This window comes from Physella acuta, unplaced genomic scaffold (assembly GCF_028476545.2).
Source record: "Physella acuta isolate Inbredline_101_S28 unplaced genomic scaffold, ASM2847654v3 ptg002120l, whole genome shotgun sequence".
In the NCBI taxonomy this organism is placed as follows: Eukaryota; Metazoa; Mollusca; class Gastropoda; family Physidae; genus Physella; species Physella acuta.
Genome location: NW_026733621.1, coordinates 1 through 25,951, shown reverse-complemented (window position 1 = coordinate 25,951; position 25,951 = coordinate 1). Strand labels below are relative to the sequence as shown.

Below are 25,951 nucleotides of genomic sequence, written 5' to 3'. Positions count from 1 at the left end.
AGTCTCTTATATAGCCAACTGTGACATTAAATTTCTTATATAGCCAACTGTGACATTAAATCTCTTACATAGCCAACTGTGACATTCATTCCTTTATATAGCCAACTGTGACATTAAGTCTCTTATATAGCCAACTGTGACATTAAATCTCTTACATAGCCAACTGTGACATTCAGTCTCTTATATAGCCAACTGTGACATTCAGTCTCTTATATAGCCAACTGTGACATTAAGTCTCTTATATAGCCAACTGTGACATTCAGTCTCTTATATAGCCAACTGTGACATTAAGTCTCTTATATAGCCAACTGTGACATTAAATCTCTTACATAGCCAACTGTGACATTAAATCTCTTACATAGCCAACTGTGACATTAAGTCTCTTACATAGCCAATTGTGACATTAAGTCTCTTGCATAGCCAACTGTGACAGTAAGTCTCTTATATAGCTAACTGTGACAATAAGTCTCTTATGTAGCCAACTGTGACGTCATATATATTATGCAGCAATCTGTGAGTCATATCTTGTGAATAGTTAACTGTCATATCTAATGTGTTGCAAACGATGACGTCATATTTTTCATATAGCAACCTATGACGTCAAACCTTTTTATGTAGCAAGCTGTGATGTCATTTTTTTGTGTTGAAAACTGACGTAATGACTTGTATATGGAACTTCATGTGACTGTGACGTAGTGTTTATTAACCTTAGTGACCAAATGAACTCACTCTGAGCAGTTTTTCTTCCTCATCGAGTCAAGGGCGTCTATATTTAGCCAAACAGAATTTCCCGTTTGAGTCTGTTAAATGTATGTTTATTTACGTCTAAGATATATGTTAAAAGTTTAGACCATCCGTCAACCACCTGTTGCCTTTAAAAGAAAAAATTATACTTTATGTTATAGAACAAATGAATACACCTCTACACTGTTGAACTTATGCATGATGATATGTTATACACTGCTAAACAATGCATCAGATAGTCGTACGCTGTCAAGCAAATAATCAGACTATGCTGTGCTCTGTTGAACCAATGTTATTCACCTTTTTGTTTTTGAACAAATGCATACAACTGCATCGGAGCCAAAAAATAAATATTTTATAAAGTTGTTTTAGTAGAGATCTTTTTACGATATAAATGTGTGTATACTATGGCATAATTAAATAGAAAATATTCATCTGATTTGGTGTTTTTTTATTTGTGTTTTTGTCTGGTAAATAGGATGACCATTTTTTTAATAGTGTTAAGGCGACAGGAATTACCTTACTCTCAAATAAAGTGTATCTAGTTATAACCACATAGTCGGACGACTAACGGCTTCACGGACTTATTTGGTGTGACGAACTCAAGACACGTTTCGTGTTCTTTTGTTTAAAAAAAAATGTATAATTGCATTGTCACAGAATTTAACTAGTTTATCACGATTTATGTATTACAAGATTCGTTTATCAAGCACCGATTCGTCGACTCTGCACGTAATATTTTAGCCGGTCTTTACGTCCAGTAGCCTGAACTAACGACAAATGGATTCAATGCCTCTCCCTTCACTCGTTCTTATTCTGATTCCAAACCCGACATGCCCGATGTAATAAATATTAAAAAACTTTAATCCCGAGAAGAAAAAATGAAATTAATCAAACGCGTCTTGAAATATTTATGAGGTTCTTTGTTGTTACTGATTCAGGTTTTCGATCACAAAGCTGGTTATCTTCGTCACTGACAGATTACTAGTGGGATTATCATCGTCTTTTTCCCGTTCGTTCCCCGCCACATGTGGCAGGTGAAGTAGAGTTCACCTGTTTCAATGACCTCGGCATACTGGGAGGTGGAGGGGGGGGGGAATAGTGTGGTCAGGTACCCAACTGAGCTGGGTGGACTCAGGAACGTCTTACAGACTCGAGCCCGGGATTCGAACTCGAGACTTTCGGGTTAGTAATTGTAAGCTCTACCTTCCAACCACGCCATCCGCTACACATGTGGAATAAACCTGCATTTTCATTGTAGTAGATATAATTGGCCCAAATAGTTACATTAAAAAAACATGCCTACGTTTTAAAATGAGAATAAGAATCGTTACTTGTAAAAGAGTAACAAATTAACTTTTATACCGAGCTAAATCGTTTAACTCTTACTTGTAGCTAACCCCCCCCCCCTCTTACCGCCCTATATAAAAATACAACTGGTCTTCACAGTTACATCATTCCCACGTGTCACAATATCGTTAACTCTTTCATCACCACGGATACGAGACCGGCGGGAGCGAACACCCGCCAGTGACGTCACAGAAAAATTAACCCTTTCTACTCCACTAAAGCGAGACTAAGAAGCGGAACGGAAACCGCACGTTGACGTCACAGTATGTCGTTCATTCTTGACGCCATCAAAATTAGAAGCTCAAACACGAGGCGGTTACGTCACGTAATGTCGTTAACCCTCTCTACACCATCCAAGACAGAGAGGGCCGTAAACCAGACAATGACGTCTGCTGGTAAAATATTTCAATAAAAAAATCGTCCCAGGTTTTTTCCTTCGGCTTCCCAATAACTGTCTCAGTGAATCATAAAACATACATCAAAATCCGTTGTAATTTTCATCAGATACATTTTTAAATTAAAAAAAAAACCTCAGCTATTCTTTTTTTTTTTTTTTTTTTTACAAGGGGCGGGGATATGGTAGGGCCGGGGTTAATCACATGAAGTTAAACGTGTTGGATAAGAAACTATTTCACTATATTATAGTGTTCTTTAGTGTTTAATTTGCTAATGATAATAATTTTGGGTTTTGTCCTTATGTCATTGTCTAACGGGTGGGGTCGGGTTTGTAGGGGAGGGGGGAGTGAACGATGTTGTCCTTTGACGCAGCATCGTTTTCTTGTAGTAACCTGATTGTTCTAATTACCTACATAAAACATCCGAGGGTAAAAGTTTTGTCTAGGGTTTGGGTTGGGATCGAGGATGAAGAATCGTTTAAGGTGATACCAGCTGCAAAAAATATGTGGGTATTATCAACTCAAGTATCTTATGCTTTGTTCTAGAAAATATACGGTGACAGGAAAAAAAGGTACGAAATTTAAGTCAGTCGTTTGGAGACTAAAGAAATCACCACAAAAAAAAGTCAGAAAAAAAAAAACAACGAAAAAGTCACAAAAATAAACTAACAAAATTTTGCAAAGATATACCAGTTTATTTGTTGAGCGGCGTAAAATCATGCACGCCATTAAATATGTGAGTTGTGTTCTGCTTTTAATAATAAAAATATATTAATTAACTTTGAATGCATAATTATACTATTGATAATTAACTAACCTGTCGTCATTCAAATAAAATAATAAAAAGTACAATACATAATTCATATTGTAAAGCCTAATTTTGTTAATATTATTGAATACAAATAATTTAGTAAGCTTTAGTAAAAGCGGCGTACAATTATATAGGTTCCTTTTCAATACTTGTATTTTGTGTTGTTGTTTTTTTCGTTAGATTTGTGATCAGTCGGCTTCATAGTTTCTTTCATGCATCTCTTCGGAGGTGGGAAGGTGTGTGTGGGCACGGAACATAAATAGTAAACAAAAATATAAGTTATATAGAAAACATATACTTTAATATGTGTCCGCCCGCCCCCTCCCCAAGTGACTTTCCCCCCCCCCCCCCCTAGAATAGGCAAAAACCGCCGAGAAGAAATACATACAATTTACAAAACAAAATGCAGGTTGAAAGAAATACTGCCATCTTGTTTACAAGATCCTGGACAAAGATCAATTATTCCACGGTCAACGATCTTCACATGATGACCGGATGTTGCAAAAACAAAGATGGCGTGCAGACACGTCACGTGACATGCCCTTTCCATTTCACTAGCTTTTAATTTCTTCTTTAATATTCTTCTCTACGTGTTTGAATAAGTTTTTGAATAGATTGAACGAAAAATCAACAACTATGTTATGCCATTGTTTTTCTTTGAAAAACAAAAATTGCAATAATTGATTCGGACCATAACTGCATTTAGCTCAAAAGGTTATATAGATAGAATTACTAAAAATTTCATAAAAATATTGTTTAAAAAAATATCTATCTGGAATGTTTTAGCTTTTGTTCATGTCATTCAAAAATCGTAAGGTCAAGTTAAAAAAAAAACAAGACAGAGCAGATGATGGCATTCTTGTCCGAAAAGAAAAAAAAATGTTTTTAAAAATGTGAGCCTGCGTTAATTTTGTTTCATTTGGGTAGGGCCTATAAGCTTTTTTTTCCCTCACAGAAATACCAAATGTTGGAGAAACGAGAAATTGATGAGTTTGGTTGTTTTCTTTAAGTAGGAGATTTCTCACGCTAGAGTTTAGTTGTTTTCTTTAAGTAGGAGATTTCTCACGCTAGAGTTTAGTTGTTTTCTTTAAGTAGGAGATTTCTCACGTGACGAAAAATCCCCGCTGGAGATAGAGGATGAGGCTTGGGTTTAGATGGGGAATAATGATACAAAATGGGGAATGATACAATATGGGGGAATAATGATACAATATGGGGGAATAATGATACAATATGGGGGAATAATGATCGAATATGGGGATTTTATTCATTTATTTATTCATTTATTCAATAACGGTAACAATAGTAGGCACGGAGATGGGGGAATAATGATCCAATATGGGGGAATAATTATAAAATTATGGGGAATAATGATACAATATGGGGGAATAATGATACAATATGGGGGAATAATGATACAATATGGGGATGGGGGAATAATGATACAATATGGGGATGGGGAAATAATGATCGAATATGGGGATTTTATTCATTTATTTTTTCATTTATTAATAACGGTAACAATAGTAGGCACGGAGATGGGGGAATAATGATACAATATGGGGGAATAATTATAAAATTATGGGGAATAAGGATACAATATGGGGGAATAATGATACAATATGGGGGAATAATGATACAATATGGGGATGGGGGAATAATGATACAATATGGGGATGGGGAAATAATGATCGAATATGGGGATTTTATTCATTTATTTATTCATTTATTAATAACGGTAACAATAGTAGGCACGGAGATGGGGGAATAATGATCAAATATGGGGGAATAATTATAAAATTATGGGGCATAATGATACAATATTGATAAATAATGGTAAATATGAAGGAATAATGATATTATATGGGAGAATAATGATACAGTATGTGTGAATATTATTAAATCATAGGAGGTTTGGGGTGGGGGAGTATTGATAAAAAAATGATGAAAATATTGATACAATTTAGTGTGTGTGTGTGGGGGGGGGGTAATAATGATACAATATGTGGGAATATGGATAATATGTAAGTGGAATGTCGATACACTTTGAGAGATACTGATACAACATGTAAGGATTTTATGGACGTGACTAGTAGTAGTAAATCAAGGGAAGTAGACAGAAATAAAGGGTGATAATATACCCTTTTAATACTTTTACGACAATTCTCGTTTTAACAAAATAACAGTCTAGCATATAGTTAGCGTCTTCTACTACACAATGTATTTTCTACATGTAGTGTTTGGTAACCTGACAGACGGTGTTAGATTACCTGACAGATGTTATTAAATTACATAATATGCGATTTGACATAACTAATAATTTTGTAAAAAGTGAATCACCATTATTTTCATTCTGACACATTTTTTCACAGTTACAGCCTATCCATTAACTTTGGTCAGTTTTGAATTTCAATCAGTAAGTTTTTTGGGAGATCATATTTTGTGCTAGTAATCTCATTTCGGCGTAACAAATGGAACCAAGAATCAGATATTTTTCCAATCCAATTATTTTCTGTTGACTGAACGATGTCTACCTCCAGTACGATGACGTATGCAAAAATTATCAACGCCAGCAAAGGGGTTGCGCCCTTGATTGTTCCCTCTGATTCGAGAGACCTGGAGAGGAGCCACCCGGACTACGGTTCGGGTGGCTTAATGAAATCCTGGGCCCAATCCTTTTCAGCAAAATCAACCACAGCAATCTTGAACCTACCTGAGGAAGAATGCCCAGACCTGTACCCAGCAGAAACACCCACTATTCAAGTTCTGATCACCCCAAAAGGTCAACCAAACCTGCGAGGCCACATTCTGAGACAACTAATCAGTAACCAGCAGATCCTTCTTCTAAATTATGGCAGAGCAGACACTTGGTTTTTCACCTCTCAAGACTTTGATGTTACCACGCTACACAACACACACAAAACTCACGGCCCATACACACTGGACTTCACACTACACGAAAAAAACAAGATCAATGGGACCCTTAGATGGGTACCCCCTACACTCAACAACGCCACTCTCATGCAAGCATTACAACCCTACAGCAACAAAGAACCATCCATAACTACGATCCCCCACACTAGTAACCGCAGCTTCACTATATACACCGACAACCCAACAACCATCCCACATTACATTCAACTAAATTACAAAAATAAATCACTGAACATCTTTATAGCAGTTGCTGGAAGAAGGCAGGCGTGCCAATTCTGCTCCTCAACTCTTCATTGGACCAACCAATGCCAAGCTTTCAACCCAGAGTTAACGCCCAAGGACCAATCTTCAGTGCAAAATACTGCACCACAAGCTCCATCATCAAGCAAAATCCAAAACCATCCAACCAAGGACGCAGCAAAAGACCCAGAGACAGAAGCAACAGACCCGGATTCAGAAATAGAAACCGCCTCGTCAACAAAAAGGAAATATCAAACGAGTCCCACAGAACAAGAAAAAATAACTAAATCCAAAAAAATTGAGAAACTAATCCACGATCACCTAACATGCAGCTTCTGCCCCAGCTCGTACCAAACAGTTAAGGAAGTACTAAATCACGAAAGAATAGAACACACTTATCTCAAACAATGCAACTTCTGTAATGATGCAAAAACCCACAATGACTTACATCGACACTACACGGAAAAACACAACAGCGAAACTAACTTCAGTTGCTGCTTTTGCGATAAAAACCTCCCAGAAAAAAGCATCCATCATCACGTTTTAGCTCACCATTCGAATCTCTTGTCTCAGAAAGAAAGGGAGAGAGAAAGTCATAAGGTAAAAGAGTACACTTTCACAGTTCAGAGGGGAAAGAAGTAGTCAATTAACAATGTAGACGTTTTGTTTATAATGGAAACTCGAAATTGTATGACATGCTTAACTATAATTGTATGCTATACTATGTATACTATGTATATTAAAAAAAAATTAGATTAATTTGTAAGTATTTAAGGTTTTCATATTTATTTGATATACGCAGAAAAATGCTTATTTGTTTTTATTGCTTAATCTTTTATTTTGATGAAGTTTGCCGCGTCTAAAAAGAAGCATATTTCTTTATAATAATTACTTCTTCCAGTGAGTTCGTTTTTCTAATTTGTTAATAAAAGTAAAAAAAAAAAAAAAGTAAGTTTTTTTTTAAGAAAAATAATTTAAAAATAAGTTTTAACTGACTGTTTTAGGTCTCCCTAAAATCAAAACGTCATCTGATTTTTTAATATATATATATATATATATATATATATATATATATATATATATATATATACATTGTCTAGCTCTAAAGTTCATTTAATTATAGTTATAGCCACTGGATTATTTATTTACGTTTTTATATTATTTTTAAACGTTAAAATTTAGCTTACACCCGTGAAATATATGGCTTCTCGCGGGTTTTTAATGGCGGACGTTAATAATTTTAAATGCGATTATTTCTTTCATTTAATTAGGCACTGTTTGCAATCTGTTTGCAGCTTGTAGGTGAGACATCGATTGTTTTTAATTAGATAAAGCAATGGATGTGTTTGGATGGATGTTTTGTTGTTGTTAGCTTATGAACGCTATATTGTGCAGACATGTAGCTAGTCGTTGTGGAAGTTTGGAATCTTTTTTCCTTGATGGTACACGTGAGCGGGTAAGGCAGAACCGGGGGTAAAGCGGGTTTCTCTTCAGGGGGGGGGGGCATCCCCCACCCACCCGCGAATCACATCTACCAATCCCTAAGAAATGAAATATAATCAATATACAAAATATATACTTTAACCACCCCCCCCCCTGAAATTTAAGTCCGGTACCCCCCCCCCCCCCCCCGGAGAAAATGTCAAAAAGAAACACTGTTCATCGCTATTTCTGATTTTGCCATAACAGCTCAGTAAATCTCTGATTCCCATCAGACCTACTGGGTACGGAAGCGACATTTTCTCATGCCCAAGTTATCATCATCCTAGACCCGTGAGTCTTCACACACCTAAAGGCATTAACAAGTCCTCTAGACATTCACAAGACATTTACAAGACATTCACAAGACATCCACAGGACATCCACACAGAGGCGTAGCGTCACTTCCCGGCGCCCGTGGACAAACTTTCAATTTGGCGCCCCCCTCGGGAACAAATTTTCAATTTGCAACCGCCCCCCCCCCCTCAAACTTTCGATTTGACACCCCCCCCCCCCCCTCAAACTGAAAAAATGCAGCTAAAATGACATTTTAATTTGTTTTTACAACCCATTTTGGCGCCCCCTAAGGTCGGCGCCCGGGGACATATGTACCCCCCTGCCCCCCATCGCTACGCCTCTGCATCCACAAGACAGCTGGATAAATGTGAAGATACAATCCTAGGAGACTCTCAGACACGATCAAGAACCCACTTGCAGTCATGTCCTCAAGTCAACTAAAGACAGGTTATCTAAGACAACTTTCTTTATCCAACCCCAAACCTCGGACGACTTGGCTCACAACACACGGAGACATTATGTACAAAACACTTGCCGACGTACCCAAGTGCTTTAGAAAACACGTTATAATCCAACCATCTAAATAAAAACAATAATAAAAAAAAAAACAGAAGTATTCTATGAATATAGTAAAAAATCGTCTCGCTATTTTATTTTTAAAAAAGAAATAATCCCATGGCCTCAGAAAGGTCAAATTGATTTTACGGCTTAATAAAAACCACACGAACCTATAAGCCAAAAATACAAAAATTACCCAAAAGGCCGTAGAAAACTCAATGGCCCCAGTAAAAAAAAAACCCACTAAATTCTCCCAAAAGATTGTTCTGAACTATTCGTCACTGTCGCGATATTTCGCATCGTCGCTGTCCGCGTCTACCGGTTATTCCCCCTTCAGTCAGCACTCTCAACTCTCGCGGGAATCCCCTTAAACGGTACAGTCTCTAGCAGACCTCACGTTCGACGGCACGAATGCTAACAACTTGAGGCGGGAAATCCCCGTCGAATTGACCCGGGTCGTGACTCTGAAATGCGCACTGACCAAGTTAACTTATGTCTATTTAATTATCGCCCCTCTGTCGAACATTACAAAGCTGTTGGCTAAAAAGTGGGAGTATTTTTTTCTTATACTGAAATCGACATTGTTCAAAATTATTACTGTTTTTAACTCTTTATTTCCGGATACAAACAATGACAACAATATATATATATATATATATATATATATATATATATATATATATATATATAGTAACGCCGACAATCGCCCGGCCAGATTGTGAATTTTAAAAAAAAAAATCGGATATTATTTAGCCAGTTCGCGAACTGGCCAGGAACAACCGGCCAATGTACAAAATATAATTGTATATATATATATATATATATATATATATATATATATATATATATATATATATATATATATATATATATATATATATATATATATATATATATATATATATATATATATCATGGTATGGTGTATATCCATGAAACCAGCGCAAACAGTACAACATGACCTTCTATTTAAGAAGATCTGAATCAGGCAAAGATCTTAAAGAAAAACGAACATGCAATCCAAAGATTCATCCAGCTTAACACGAAGAACAATACATCAATGCTATACATCAATGGCCTGGACATAATCTGCTGTCCTGCTGTTAAAAAATAATTCGTTTTGCAATAATTTAAAAGTTTGATGCTAACCATAGTTTTAAAAAAAAAACTTTTTTGGGTTTTCGAATTTCTCAAGAATAGAGAGAACATGCCTTTCATTCCCGCTTGGAAAAAAAAAATTAGCATCCGTTCGTTCATTTTCCATTACAGTTTTTGTCGCATAAATCAACTCGACTTATTTTTAAAAACATGTTGTATTCCAGAATAGGACATGTTTTACACAAAGTCACCCCCCCCCCCCCCCACAACACCACTCCGTCTTGAAAGCCCGCGGCTTTGAAAAAAAAAAAAAGACTACAGCAAAAAAAAAAAAAAAAAAGAGTGATGTTCTATTCACATTTTTCCAGCTTTAGAAATAAACCGGACAAGACTGAATGATAGAATTTAATGTTTTCTTTTAGTCTGGGTGAGCAAATGTCCTGACTTCCACAGTTCGAGAATTGTGTTTACGAGTTGCGTCAACTCGCTGCTAGGAATTTTCTTGTTTTTAGAATAAATCGAGTTACGGGAAGAACAGATGTTGTTCTAGAACAGAAAAAAAAACACCGGAAGTTTAAGACTTTCATGTTTTGAGTGCTCTTTACAACGCCAATAGTGTTTTGTTTCTAGTTGGACTTTGGAACTAGACTACCCGTTATCCTTAGATAACTGTGGGTTTCGGGGGTCATCCATAAAGGACGTAACGTTTATTTGACGATCTTTATCTTTCCCCTCCCCTCCCTACTGTTACACATCGTCACAAAAAGCCAGACCCCCACATCCAAAAAGACTTTATATAACATTCTCTTTGACCCCCCCCCCCCCTTATATTTTACACTTCTAGAAACCCACTCCCTCCGCCCCCTCCCCCGACACACAAAATCTCTCACGCGCGCACCCATTAACCGTGATATCGTTTGGTGCCACAGATTTCTGATTCAATAAATACATGTCGGGGATTACATCTGGTTACAGACAATAGCTCGGTGCATCTTCATTCGGAACAATCGCGAAGCCTTATAATTGAGTTATAAGAAAACAACGACACTCTTTTCACTCGCTGTGTTAATTTGGGACCCCCCGTCAATTACCCCCTTACATTTTTCCCCACAACATTACCCCTCCCCCGGTCATAGCTTTAGGTTAGGGCAAAGCGTAGCGAAGGGGGGGGGGGCGGGGGGTACATAGGTCCCCGGGCGCCGACCCCAGGGGCGCCAAAATGGGTTGGAAAAAAATTAAAAGCTTATTTTAGCTACAGTTTAGAATTATAAACATAAAAAAAGATATGTGGGGGCGCCAAATTGAAAGTTTGTCCCCGGGCGCCGAGAGGGGTCGCAACGCATCTGCGGTTAGGGTTAGCTCTAACGTTAGGTTTAGAGTCATGGTCAGGGTTAGACCCTTTAATTTACATAGCTTTAGACCGCTAATGTACTGGACACACAATCGAACAAGTTGATAAATTAATCCAACAGCGTTACGCGTCTGACCTCTTTTGTGTGTATTCTTTTATTCACAATGAACGATTTTAAAATATTTCTGTGTTTAGCTAATTGTGATTTAATTAATGACAGGTATAACACACAGTTGGTCGATTTGCTGAGGGTGTCTTAGTGGACTCTCGATCAAGACCTCGGGCAAGCCTGCAAGCAAAGTGCCTAGCCAGGACAGGAAGCCCACAAATGAAGAAATAATTCCCAGTTCGAAATCTATTAAACACCGTATCCGGATCTTAACCGGAAGCTCTACCCAATTCGCTCCTTTTCCTTTCTCACGGGTGTTCCGTGAAAAAATGTCTTCCTTTACTTTAAGAGAACAACGTGTTATGACGAAACACAATAGAGATAACTTTTCACTTAAACAAAAGTATACATAGATCAGTATTGCTTCGATAGAAGAAAATTAAGAAAATTATCGAATGTCTGTTTCCGTGGTCAAGGGTCCAGTCGTGTGGCCAAAACTCCTCCCATCATCCGCTTCCGGTTTTAGATTACATCAAATCTCAAATACATTTTTAAAGTCTGGACCCGATGTGAACTCTTTTATTTCTTAGATATAAAAAAAACGTATTTTTCACATAAAAACACATTGTCTGAATTAATACATGCAAGACTTCATAAAAGAAAAGATAAATATTGAACAGAAGTTCAAGCAAAGTAAATTTGCTAAAATTCTTCAAAAAAAAAAAAAATCTGGCTAAAGGTGTTTACTTTAGAATGGTAAATTTCTCGAGACAACCCAATTTGCCCCGGGGAAGTCGGAATTACCGTTCCTGGCCCATCCTTCCATCTATGGCAGCGCACGGCACAGTAAATTGCCGGCCATTTCCCAGCCAGCTCTAGGCTGGAATCAAAGAGGATACAATTGAAAAAAATCACGCAACAGGGTTTTGCGGCGTTAGACAAAAATTTCTTATTTTTAAACTTTCTGCTGAATTTTTTATTTTCCCACGTAATTTTGTGACGATTTTTCCTGCAGCTGATAAGATTTTAGCACTGTAAATAATGCGTTCATTTCAACGTGTCATTATAAGATCTAGACGCACATATTCTATAATACATTTTATGTAATATGTGTATTTTATAACAAATGTAATGGCTTGCATATAATTTTGCACATAAGTGTCTCTTATTAGTTTTGCAAAATCACTCATATTTTCCCTATATTTTAGGAAAAATAATTTCCTTTTCCTTAACTTATTCTAGTTTCAAACATCTTACGTTAAATCTAAGTAAATTGCAATACAGTTTTGGTAACAATGTTTTTGATAATTTTGAAATATACTTTTCGAATTAACAAACATTGGGTTGAGTTTTATTTTAAAATATACAACTCCAATTGGAGGGGAAAATCATTCGTATACTTTTAGCCAATGTATACATATATATATATATATATATATATATATATATATATATATATATATATATATATATATATATATATATATATATATATATATATATATATATATATATATATATATATATATATATATATATATATATATATATATATATATACATATACGTATTATATATAGGCCCTATCTATATATATAAATATTTACATATATAAATATATATATATATATATATGTATATATATATATATATATATATATATATATATATATATATATATATATATATATATATATATATATATATATATATATATATATATATATATATATATATACATATATAAATATATAAATATATGTATATATATATGTATATATATATATATATATATATATATATATATATATATATATATATATATATATATATATATATATATATCAACGTAAGTCAGGTACCCATCAGAGCTGGTTGGACTATGGCATGTCCTACAGTCACGAGTCCGGACCGAGATCCGAACTCGCTACCTTCCGGCTAGTAGCTGAATGCTCTACCTTTTGATCATACCGTCCACTGAATACACATGCACACACCTAATACACACATACACACACCTGATACACACATACACACACCTGATACACACACCTGATACACATATGCACACACCTGATACACAAATACACACAGCCCAAGGCTAAAACACGAATTACATTTCCCTGTGTCAAAGATCGTGTCTTACTTAATGACTCGCTAATTAATGTGTCATTGCAAGTGTTTATTTAATTGTGAAGAATGTAAGGCCTAATCAAAGTGTACAATACACATTCTGATTCGCCCACTGTGGTCGCCGATTTCGACGGGGAATAATGCATTATCAAGCTCCTTAATTCAAACTTTATGGGCCTAATCACAATCTCAGTACTTTTTCTCCAAATTGTGGTCACTGTGTCAGGTTCTGAAAATGGAGCAGTTTAAAAACGATACCATCACAATCTAGAGTGTATAAGTGGACAGTTTAAAATATACACCATGTCAAGATTCTACTAACGTAATAAATTTAGCTTCATCCACCTCAAGTTGGTAATTTAGATTTTTTTCCATACTAGTACGTATTTTCCCCGATCAATTTTAGCTGTTAAAAAATATTGTACTTAAAATATGTCTACTTCATTAGCGTAATTAGAACCCTCATTTGACCTATATTCCAGACGCCCATGTATCAGCGTAACGTTTGCCCGATTTTTTTTTAATTCAACAAAACGTAACGCTAAACGTGGTAATCTGACAACTAGCTGCCGTGCCCGTATGTTTGGACGAGGCATTAAAACATAACGGACTCAGAATGAGGTTTGATGACGTCCTAATCGCACTAGGGGAGTTTGGTTCCTATCAGAAGCGGATTATACTATGTACCTGTTTGGTCTCCGTTTTTGCCGAGTTTCAGGTGTTTATGAGTGTTTTTATACTGGCTACACCTGAACACAGGTAGGGCTACTTGTCTCGTTGGTCTACTTAGACTAATTCACTCAACAAATTCACTCTACCTCAGTCCACTTAACAAATTCATTATAGTCCAGTCCAATCAACAGTTGACTAATTCACTCAATACATTCACTCTACCTCAGTCCACTCAACACATTCATTATAGTCCAGTCCAATCAACATTTGACTAATTTATTCAAAACATTCCCTCTACCCCATTTTGGTCTACCCCAGCTTATCTACCCCTGTCTCTTCAGTCTAGTCTAGCCATGTCCAATCTTCTACCCCGTCTAGTCTATTATATCTAGTCTATTCTAGTCTAGTCAATTACAGTCTAGTTTACTACGTAGTCTAGCCTAGCCTAGTCTAGTCTAGTCTAGCCAAGTCTAGCCTAGTCTAGTCTAGCCTAGTCTAGCCTAGTCTAGTGTAGTCTAGTGTAGTCTAGTCTACCCTAGCCTAGCCTAGCCTAGTCTAGCCTAGTCTAGCCTAGTCTAGCCTAGTCTAGTCTAGTCTAGCCTAGTCTAGCCTAGCCTAGTCTAGCCTAGCCTAGCCTAGCCTAGTCTAGTCTAGTCCAGTCCAGTCTAGCCTGTTACTAATCTTCCAGATGTGCCATCCTTGGCCTTGAAAACGACACCTACCAAAGTCAAGGCCAATGGCACGATGCTCTCATCAACAACTCCTCACCATGGGAGGCCGACAATGGCAGATTTTCGTCCTGCGACATCTACAAGCCGGGGTCCAGGAACGAAACCACTCGCTGCAACCAATGGGTGTACAGCACCGAGACATTCAAAAGTACTTTCGTATCAGAGGTGACGACCCTTTAGATTCTTGTTTTTATTTTAATTTTATTAATCAGTACTGACGAACGTTTATGATTAAAATTTTCATCAACGTTTAACATAAATAAAAACATACTATGTAGCAGATATATGTAGAGTGTACAATGTGTCTACAAGTTGGGATGTAACAGATGAATCTATTTTTAGATCGACATGGTGTGTGATCAGGTCAGCATGAAAACCTACATCAGCATGATCTACATGGCTGGGATGTTGGCGGGATCTTTGATCTTTGGAACCCTCTCTGACATGTAAGGGTAGCATAGAGTATAACCTCGAACCCTCTCTGACATGTAAGGGTAGCATAGAGTATAACCTCGAACCCTCTCTGACATGTAAGGGTAGCATAGAGGAACGTATAACCTCGAACCCTCTCTGACATGTAAGGGTAGCATAGAGGAACGTATAACCTCGAACCCTCTCTGTAAGGGTAGCATAGAGGAACGTATAACCTCGAACCCTCTCTGACATGTAAGGGTAGCATAGAGGAACGTATAACCTCGAACCCTCTCTGTAAGGGTAGCATAGAGGAACGTATAACCTCGAACCCTCTCTGACATGTAAGGGTAGCATAGAGGAACGTATAACCTCAAACCCTCTCTGTAAGGGTAGCATAGAGGAACGTATAACCTCAAACCCTCTCTGACATGTAAGGGTAGCATAGAGTATAACCTCGAACCCTCTCTGACATGTAAGGGTAGCATAGAGTATAACCTCGAACCCTCTCTGTAAGGGTAGCATAGAGTATAACCTCGAACCCTCTCTGTAAGGGTAGCATAGAGTATAACCTCGAACCCTCTCTGACATGTAAGGGTAGCATAGAGTATAACCTCAAACACTCTCTGTAAGGGTAGCATAGAGTATAACCTCAAACACTCTCTGTAAGGGTAGCATAGAGGAACATATAACCTCGAACCCTCTCTGACATGTAAGGGTAGCATAGAGTAACGTATAACCTCGAACCCTCTCTGACATTAAAGATAGCATAGAGGAACGTATAACCTCGAACCCTCTCTGACATTAAAGATAGCATAGAGGAACGTATAACCTCGAACTCTCTCTGACGTAAGGGTAGCATAGAGGAACGTATAACCTCGAACCCTATCTGATATGTAAGGGTAGCATAGGCGAACGTATAACCTCGAACCCTATCTGATATGTAAGGATAGCATAGAGGAACGTATAACCTCGAACCCTATCTGACATGTAAGGGTAGCACAGAGGAACGTATAACCTCGAACCCTCTCTGATATGTAAGGATAGTACAGGGACACGTATTAGCTGGATGTGTATACTATTGACTGCTTACATCCCAAACTAGGTGCTGTTGGCTTTTCTGGTGTTACTGTTAACCAAATAGTGGCGTAGGTAGGGGGTGTTAGAGTCCCCCCCTCCCCCCACCCCCAATCAATTATCCCCTCTCACTTTAAGTTACAGCTGTTGGCGACAGTGGGTTAGCAAGTTAGCGTCGCTATTAATTCCTTCAATTAAATATGTTTTGATATAGTAAAAAAACAATTTTTCTTTAATGGAATATTCTCATATTAAATTTTTTTACCCCGCCCCCCTTGAAAAATCCTGTCTACGGCAAAAACTTTACGACTGATGATTTGTATATGTTCTGTACGCCTAATCTAAAAATGCGCCTATTCTGTGTAGAAATTTTGTATAATTTGGCAAGGCATCGTCTCCTTCTTTAAAGTTTAACTACACTGGGACCATCCATCCTTAACCCAACAAAGGCTCAGGAAAATTAAACATTTGATATTTGTGTTAGTACAATGCATTTCTGTATATTCTCTCTTTTCCAATGAAATAAATCGACTTTAAAACAAAAGTATGGGTATTGTAAAAGTCTGTGTCATTAAGATAAACGCTACAATAAAAAAAGTCGTTGTCGGCAGGATTCGAACCTGCGCGGGAAGATCCCAATAGATTTCTAGTCTATCGCCTTAACCACTCGGCCACGACAACTCATATGTTCTAAAGTTAAAATTCATCTTTCATTTTGTTCTGAAAACTAGCTTGAAGTAGTTGGTCTGCCGTCTATGTCGGCTTCATACTTAATATAGGTCCTTTTGCTTCTGAAGTTAAATGTCCAGTTTCATTAGACCCCGTCTATTTCTTTGACCTCGGCGTCTGAAGAGATTGTATTCAGCACTTACATTCCCTGATCAACATACACTGACAAAACCAGGGGACCGTACTCGAGACTTTTGGTTTAGTAACCGTGAGCTCAACCACTCGACCACTCCCTTCCCACACCCTGATAACGAAACCTCCTTTAACTTTGTATGTGTGTGTGATTTCAGCGTCGGCCGCAAGAAGGTGATGGTGGTGTGTATTGTGGGTTTCCTGGCGAGCAGTGTGGGCACGGGGTTTGTGGACACCTACATCCCGTTTGTCGTGCTCCGGTTCTTGACGAGTTTCTTCGGCCTGGGGATCTCCCTCCCTACCTACGTCATTGGTGAGTTGGTAACTTTACGTCATTGGTGAGTTGGTAGCTTTACGTCATTGGTGAGTTGGTAACTTGACGTCATTGGTGAGTTGGTAACTTGACGTCATTGGTGAGTATAGGTAACTTTACGTCATTGGGGAGTTGGTAACTTTACGTCATTGGTGAGTTGGTAACTTTACGTCATTGGTGAGTTGGTAACGTCATTGGTGAGTTGGTAACTTGACGTCATTGGTGAGTTGGTAACTTGACGTCATTGGTGAGTTGGTAACTTGACGTCATTGGTGAGTTGGTAACTTGACGTCATTGGTGAGTTGGTAACTTGACGTCATTGGTGAGTTGGTAACTTGACGTCATTGGTGAGTTGGTAACTTGACGTCATTGGTGAGTTGGTAACTTGACGTCATTGGTGAGTATAGGTAACTTTACGTCATTGGGGAGTTGGTAACTTTACGTCATTGGTGAGTTGGTAACTTTACGTCATTGGTGAGTTGGTAACTTGACGTCATTGGTGAGTTGGTAACTTTACGTCATTGGTGAGTTGGTAACTTGACGTCATTGGTGAGTTGGTAACTTGACGTCGTTGGTAACTTGACGTCATTGGTGAGTTGGTAACTTGACGTCATTGGTGAGTTGGTAACTTGACGTCATTGGTGAGTTGGTAACTTTACGTCATTGGTGAGTTGGTAACACTGACTTCACGTATGAAGATAAGGTAGTGACGTTGGCTTAGTCTTAGGATGACTCAAAGGCCAAACAGAGGGGGTTAATTAAAACATTAAAAAATGTTCACATTTGTTTCGGTCATTTAGGCAAACGTCAATTCGTTCAAACGTCCATTCGTTCAAACGTCCATTTGTGCAAACGCCCTTTGTGCAAACGCCCTTTGTGCAAACGCCCTTTGTGCAAACGCCCTTTGTGCAAACGTTCTTTGTGCAAACGCCATTTGTGCAAACACCCTTGTGCAAACGCCCTTTGTGCAAACGCCATTTGTGCAAACGCCCTTTGTGCAAACGCCCTTTGTGCAAACGCCATTTGTGCAAACGCCATTTGTGCAAACGCCCTTTGTGCAAACGCCATTTGTGCAAACGCCCTTTGTGCAAACGCCCTTTGTGCAAACGCCCTTTGTGCAAACGCCCTTTGTGCAAACGCCATTTGTGCAAACGCCCTTTGTGCAAACACCCTTGTGCAAACGCCATTTGTGCATACGCCCTTTGTGCAAACACCCTTGTGCAAACGCCCTTTGTGCAAACGCCCTTTGTGCAAACGCCCTTTGTGCAAACGCCCTTGGTGCAAACGTTCTTTGTGCAAACGCCATTTGTGCAAACACCCTTGTGCAAACGCCCTTTGTGCAAACGCCCTTTGTGCAAACGCCCTTTGTGCAAACGCCCTTTGTGCAAACGCCATTTGTGCAAACGGTCATTTAGGCAAACGTCAATTCGTTCAAACGTCCATTCGTTCAAACGTCCATTTGTGCAAACGCCCTTTGTGCAAACGCCCTTTGTGCAAACGCCCTTTGTGCAAACGTTCTTTGTGCAAACGCCATTTGTGCAAACACCCTTGTGCAAACGCCCTTTGTGCAAACGCCCTTTGTGCAAACGCCCTTTGTGCAAACGCCCTTTGTGCAAACGCCATTTGTGCAAACGCCATTTGTGCAAACGCCCTTTGTGCAAACGCCATTTGTGCAAACGCCCTTTGTGCAAACGCCCTTTGTGCAAACGCCCTTTGTGCAAACGCCCTTTGTGCAAACGCCATTTGTGCAAACGCCCTTTGTGCAAACACCCTTGTGCAAACGCCATTTGTGCATACGCCCTTTGTGCAAACACCCTTGTGCAAACGCCCTTTGTGCAAACGCCCTTTGTGCAAACGCCCTTTGTGCAAACGCCCTTGGTGCAAACGCCCTTCGAACGCCCTTGGTGCAAACTTCCGGGCGACCCCCACGGGGTGATACCGACGTAGTTGCGCCACTGTTTTAAAATGCAAAATGTATCATTAGAATACGATCATAAAATCATCAACAGTAACATTTATGCTACAATGGGCTAAAAAGCAGTGGCGTAGCGAGGTTGGGTGTCACCCGGTGCGGCACTTAATGGTGTCGCCCCCCCCCCCCCCCAGAGGCATAGAGACCCTTCCCAGGGACAAACTTTCAAACTTTCGATTTGCACCCCCCCCCTCAAGTTTTCGATTTGCACCCCCCTCCCCCCCCCCCTCAAACTTTCGATTTGCACCCCCCCCTCGAGTTTTTCTCTATATATTTTGCTATTTTTTGCCTTGGTGTCACCCCCCTAAATGGTGTCACCCGGTGCGGTCCGCACCCCCCGCCCCCCCCCCCTCGCTACGCCCCTGCTAAAAAGTAGCCTTGAATGCTTACTGCTATGTTGCTTGTTATAACAAAAGATACCTATTTAAAGTATTTCAAATTTCACTGTGTACATTCAATACTTTGACAATGTGTAAAAACAACACTTTGAACAAATACTTTCAGGCATGGAGCTGGTTGGTCCACGAAAGAGGAGGTACGCTGGGTTGCTAGGCGACGTCTTCTGGTCGTTTGCATGTTTCACTCACGCGCTGGCGGGGTACGGTCTGAGGGAGTGGCGCCACCTGCAGCTCGCGCTCTCCGTGCCGGCAGCCATCATGTTGTCCTACGTCTTGTAAGCAGTTACTTTCAATCTGTTTACTTACTGATATACATACACATTCAGTACTCTCCGTCGTCGAGGCAGCGGTACATTGTGATAGCCGTCAGTTTGAGCCACATTGTAAAGGACAGGCAGACATTTTGTAAAACTTTGGATATTTAAATCGGGCAAAACGCCTCAGTTAAGACGTGCCCTGATAAAATGAAACCGATTGTATATGATCCCCCCCCCCTTTTTTTTTAGCTGTCTAAAACACGAATTGGTGTTGTTTATTATCAAAATAACGGGCTAACAAAAAAGCCTGTTAAAAACAAGATTTGATACGCAGTTGAAAAATGTTTTTATTATTGCACTGAAACGTTTATTCACTGGATAAATTTGTCGGCGTTAAATACCACAGTTTATTAAAAAAAACCAACCATCATCTTTAACTTCCCTATTCTGTTATTGTTACTAAAAAACTAACCTTGCCAATTATTCTTCGAATTGCTCAAACTTCTACGAAAAAAAAAATTAGAAGTTTTTGCTCTCGCTTAATTAATATTGCTGCTGAAATGCATAGACTTTGTTTTACGGTTTCTAATTACTGATGATAATTTAAATATTGTTCTGTTTCACAGAAACTTTTAAAAATGTATATTACTTCTCTCTAAACATAAGCATAGTGCCAGAGTCACCAAGATGGCTGCTCAGTGTTGGACGGGTGAAAGAAGCCTCTGACGTCATCAGAAAAATAGCGCGGGGAAACGGCGCGGACCTCCCGGAGAAGACGCTGAGTCTGGAAGAAGTGGAGTTGGAAAGCGGTGGCGAAAAAATCTGGCGCATGCTAACTGTTCCTGTTTTACTTGTTAGAACTCTTGTCATCTTTTTAAACTGGTAGGTAGAGAAAAAAAATTAACCATAGATCTTGTTTTAAAAGTTAAATATGTAATCAGCAAATTGAGGTTCTGATAGGAATCATACACATTATGGGGTTTATTTAAAATTAGACTATAATAACAGGGGACATAAAAGTAAAACGCAGTTTCCTGATCCCGAGATTAGGGTTAGGATAACAGATAGGGCCAATATTAGAAACGAGCCGACCCGCGACGTAGCATACGCCGCTATCTAGTTCTTTTATTTTCTACTTATCAACAATTCATTATTTTTGTAAATTCTACACTACCCCCCCCCCCCTCCCCCATGAAAGCAGCCGTTCACAGCCGACAATGAAAATATCAAGCAGAACTTCTTACCTCCTCTTAGTTTCAAATCGTTTAAAAACTAAATTATCTGCCCCTAATAGCCGTCAGTTATTCGAACCGGCTCTACTATTGTAAACATTCGGCGTGAACCACAGCTAGGGATGATGGTGGTGGCTAAGCTGCGTGGTGTTTTCTATGGTCTCCATGAAGAGAATTATATATATAGATGTGTCCATCTCTCTCTCTCTCTCCCCTCCCCCAACCGGAGAAATATGTCTACAAGAAACCCTGACAACTCGACTCTAATGAAAATGTTGAACTAAACAGCACACCAACTGACCGAACCAATCAATGAACAACAGGCGACTAAAGCAGTTAAGATGTTAAATAAATCGAGTTGAAAAGTTTGTGAACTGTGGAGTTACCAGACTGAGTGGTTAGCAGGTGTGAGACCAGCACTTACCTCAGACACAGATGTATCGCCGATCTCCGCCATCTCACAAGGCGAAGAAATTATCATTTGATACGAGCCTCATCAGTCATATTTCTAATCAATGTTTACAATGTAATGATGAGCTATCTTAAAGATTACAAAAAGATTCTCTTAAAATACTGTGCACTTGTATTCCTGCTTCTTCGATAATCGAATTTCAAAATGGTTTTTGTGTTAAGATTTTTATTTTTATATTAGTAACGTTTAAAGATAGCTACTGGAACATGACTATGTCGTTTACCTTTGGGTGTGTCATGAGTGTGTTCAAATTGGGGTTAGATGTGTTTAGAGTGTTTTGAACTTGGGCTTTGGTGTGTTATGAGTGTGTTTAAATTGGGGTTAAGTTGTTGTGAGTGTGTTGAACTTGGGTTTTTTGGTGTGTTTGAGTGTGTTCAACTTTGGGTTTGGTGTGTTTAGAGTGTGTTCAACTTGAGTTTTTGTGTGTTATTATGTGTTCAACATGGAGTTAGGTGTTTATAACTATGTTCAACAGGAAGTTTTGATGTGTCTAGAGTGTGTTCAAAAAAAGAGATTGCATTGTGTTTATACTGTGTTCAACAACAGTTTGTGGTGTGTCCTCAGGATAGTGATCACCATGGTGTACTACGGGCTGAGCCTGAACGCCAGCAACCTGTCCGGTGACCTGTACCTCAACTTCTTCCTGCTCTCCGTGATGGACCTTGTGGCCACAGCTCTGACTCTGGCTCTGGTGGACAGGGCAGGCCGCCGTCTGCTGCTCTGTGGCTTCATGCTGCTGAGCGGGGTAGCCTGCACGTCCACGCTGTTTCCTGTCATCTATGGGAGCTCAGGTGGGGAATATATGGGAGCTCAGGTGGGGAATATATGGGATCTCAGGTGGGGAATATATGGGAGCTCAGGTGGGGAATATATGGGAGCTCAGGTGGGGAATATATGGGATCTCAGGTGGGGAATATATGGGAGCTCAGGTGGGGAATATATGGGAGCTCAGGTGGGGAATATATGGGATCTCAGGTGGGGAATATATGGGAGCTCAGGTGGGGAATATATGGGAGCTCAGGTGGGGAATATATGGGAGCTCAGGTGGGGAATATATGGGAGCTCAGGTGGGGAATATATGGGAGCTCAGGTGGGGAATACATGGGAGCTCAGGTGGGGAATATATGGGAGCTCAGGTGGGGAATATATGGGATCTCAGGTGGGGAATACATGGGAGCTCAGGTGGGGAATACATGGGAGCTCAGGTGGGGAATATATGGGAGCTCAGGTGGGGAATATATGGGATCTCAGGTGGGGAATACATGGGAGCTCAGGTGGGGAATATATGGGAGCTCAGGTGGGGAATATATGGGATCTCAGGTGGGGAATACATGGGAGCTCAGGTGGGGAATATATGGGAGTTCAGGTGGGGAATATATGGGAGTTTTGTTGGGGAATATATGATAGTTCAGTTGGGAATATATGGGAGTTCAGGTGGGGAATATATGGGAGTTCAGGTGGGGAATATATGGGAGTTCAGGTGGGGAATACATGGGAGCTCAGGTGGGGAATATATGGCAGCTCAGGTGGGGAATATATGGGAGTTTTGTTGGGGAATATATGGGAGTTCAGGTGGGGAATATATGGGAGTTCAGGTGGGGAGTATATGGGAGTTCAGGTGGGGAATATATGGCAGCTCAGGTGGGGAATATATGGGAGTTTTGTTGGGGAATATATGGGAGTTCAGGTGGGGAATATATGGGAGTTCACGTGGGGAATATGTGGGAGCTCAGGTGGGGAATATATGGGAGCTCAGGTGGGGAATATATGGGAGCTCAGGTGGGGAATATATGGGAGTTTTGTTGGGGAATATATGGGAGTTCAGGTGGGGAATATATGGGAGTTCAGTTGGGAATATATGGGAGTTCAGGTGGGGAATATATGGGAGTTCAGATGGGGAATATATGGGAGTTCAGGTGGGGAATATATGGGAGTTCAGGTGGGGAATATATGGGAGTTCATGTGGGAATTAGTATTTGGGGGTAAGTTAGGAATTATGTATCACAACATAATTTGAAAGTATCTTGGTGAAATAAGATTTGAAATATTTATGGGGGCTGAGGTTTCGAATATCATTTAGAAGGCAAGTAGTGATTGGCTATGAGAGTTTAGCGTTAGTTTGCCTTGCATGTTCGCTTTAGTATTACAGTTTTCATCATCGGCTTGTGAGGTCTGATACGGATTTACAATAGTAATACTGCTTTCTTACATGTAGCCTACTTTCATTCATTTAAGATGGTTTACTTTTACAAAGATCTAATACAAAACGTCTAATTAGAATTTTATTTTTAATAAAATCTGAAAATGCAAATGTGTAATTAAATGATGAGGGGTCATCCATAAATGACGTCACGCTTTTTTTGACGATTTTTACCTCCCCCCTCCCCTCCCTCACACGTCGTCACAAAAAGCCAGACCCCCCCCCCCCTAAAATGACATCACACCTCAACCTACAACCCCCCTCAAAATTGCAGTTGAATTTTTTTTTAAACATCGATATTTTTCCTAAATCTTGTCTAAACTATTACAATTTATTAAAACAGTTATCTAAAATGCGAAATAACGTCTAAAATTCGTTTTCTAACATTGCTTTTTTATAATGCAAAAATGTGACGTCGCAACATCTGACCCCCCCCCCCCCCTCCCCTTCATCACACATCGTCACAAAATTACGGACCCCCCTCCCCCCTACGAGTGTGACGTCATTTATGGATGACCCCTGATGAGGAATTTTTTTTTCTTCGGTGTGGTGGGCTGAGGGGGTGTGGGCTTTTACGAAGAGCTGAAATAAATTAGAGACTACAGATTATGTTGATCTGCAGACGCTAGCAGAAATATATTCAAGCAATGTTATTAAAAGCCATTCAAGATTTAATTTTATGGTCAAAAATATTTTTAGCTAGGTTATCTCAATATATTAAGAAGAAATAATTTATAAATATAGCTGTTTACTTTTACAAGTTGGTTGTCATCATATATGAACTCTTGTAACAAAATATATAAAAGAAGGAATTCCAAAAATAGTTTAAAAAATAGGGAGATAATTTAGAAATTTGCTTTAGGTATAATCAAAGTACATTATCTCCCTTGCCACATACAGGTACGGAATGGCTGACATTGACTCTGTCTATGGTTGGAAAAACTAGGAGCGTCGGCCGCTTTTAGCGTCATCTACATTTATTCCGTGGAGCTGTTCCCCACAGTGATGAGGAACTCGGGCCTGGGAATAAGTTCCACCGTTGCAAGGGTTGGAGGGATTCTCGCCCCTTACATAGCTGACATCGTAAGTCAACCCAGGTTGGAAACTCATTGCGGGATCGAACCACATTGAGGCTGACTCCATCTTTAATTTCCTTTTATTATTTTTGACTGTTCTTTTTATTGTTTTTTTTTTTTTTTGGCATCTTATCCACATAAGTCCCACAAAAAGTTAACCCCCGAAGTTCAAACAGATTATAAACAGAGGATATGAAACTTGTACTTGTAGATTTTAACCCTAACCCCGACATTCATGACCGTAACACAAGCCCTAAAGTCAGAGGCGTAGCGACCCTTCCCGGCGCCCGGGGACAAGCTTTTCGATTTGCACCCCCCCCCTCGAGATTTCCATTTGCACCCCCCCCTCAAACTTTCGATTTGCACCCCCCCCCCCTCGAGATTTCCATTTGCACCCCCCCCCCTTCAAACTTTCGATTTGCACCCCCCCTCGAGATTTCCATTTGCACCCCCCCCCCATCAAACTTTCGATTTGCACCCCCCTCAACCTTTCAATTTATTTTTCCAACCCATTTTGGCGCCCCCTAAGGTCGGCGCCCGGGGACATATGTCCCCCCCCCCCCCCCCCCGCTACGCTACTGCCTAAAGTTGAAATAAGGATTTGTGTTTATGGCGTGCATTTAAATATTCAAATGTCTAGACATCATAAATAGGTCAAGGTTGCATACGTAATACGTGCGTTTTATCGGAGCTTGCAAAAAGTGGCTGGGCTCAACTTTTCGCTCGTCTACTTTTTGTATTAGTGGCGGAGTTTATCTGCACAAGATCCTTGTTTTGTTT

General features: G+C 39.5%; 1 non-coding gene and 1 pseudogene across 1 annotated transcript; one reads left to right on the top strand and one right to left on the bottom strand.

Annotated features, from left to right (window-relative positions):
* Positions 1 to 13,881: 13,881 nt before the first annotated feature.
* LOC131932255 (organic cation transporter protein-like) lies at positions 13,882 to 25,178 on the top strand (annotated as a pseudogene).
* On the bottom strand, positions 16,990 to 17,071 carry Trnas-aga (transfer RNA serine (anticodon AGA)). Its single transcript has one exon. It is a non-coding gene; the product is annotated as a tRNA-Ser (tRNA).
* Positions 25,179 to 25,951: the final 773 nt, after the last annotated feature.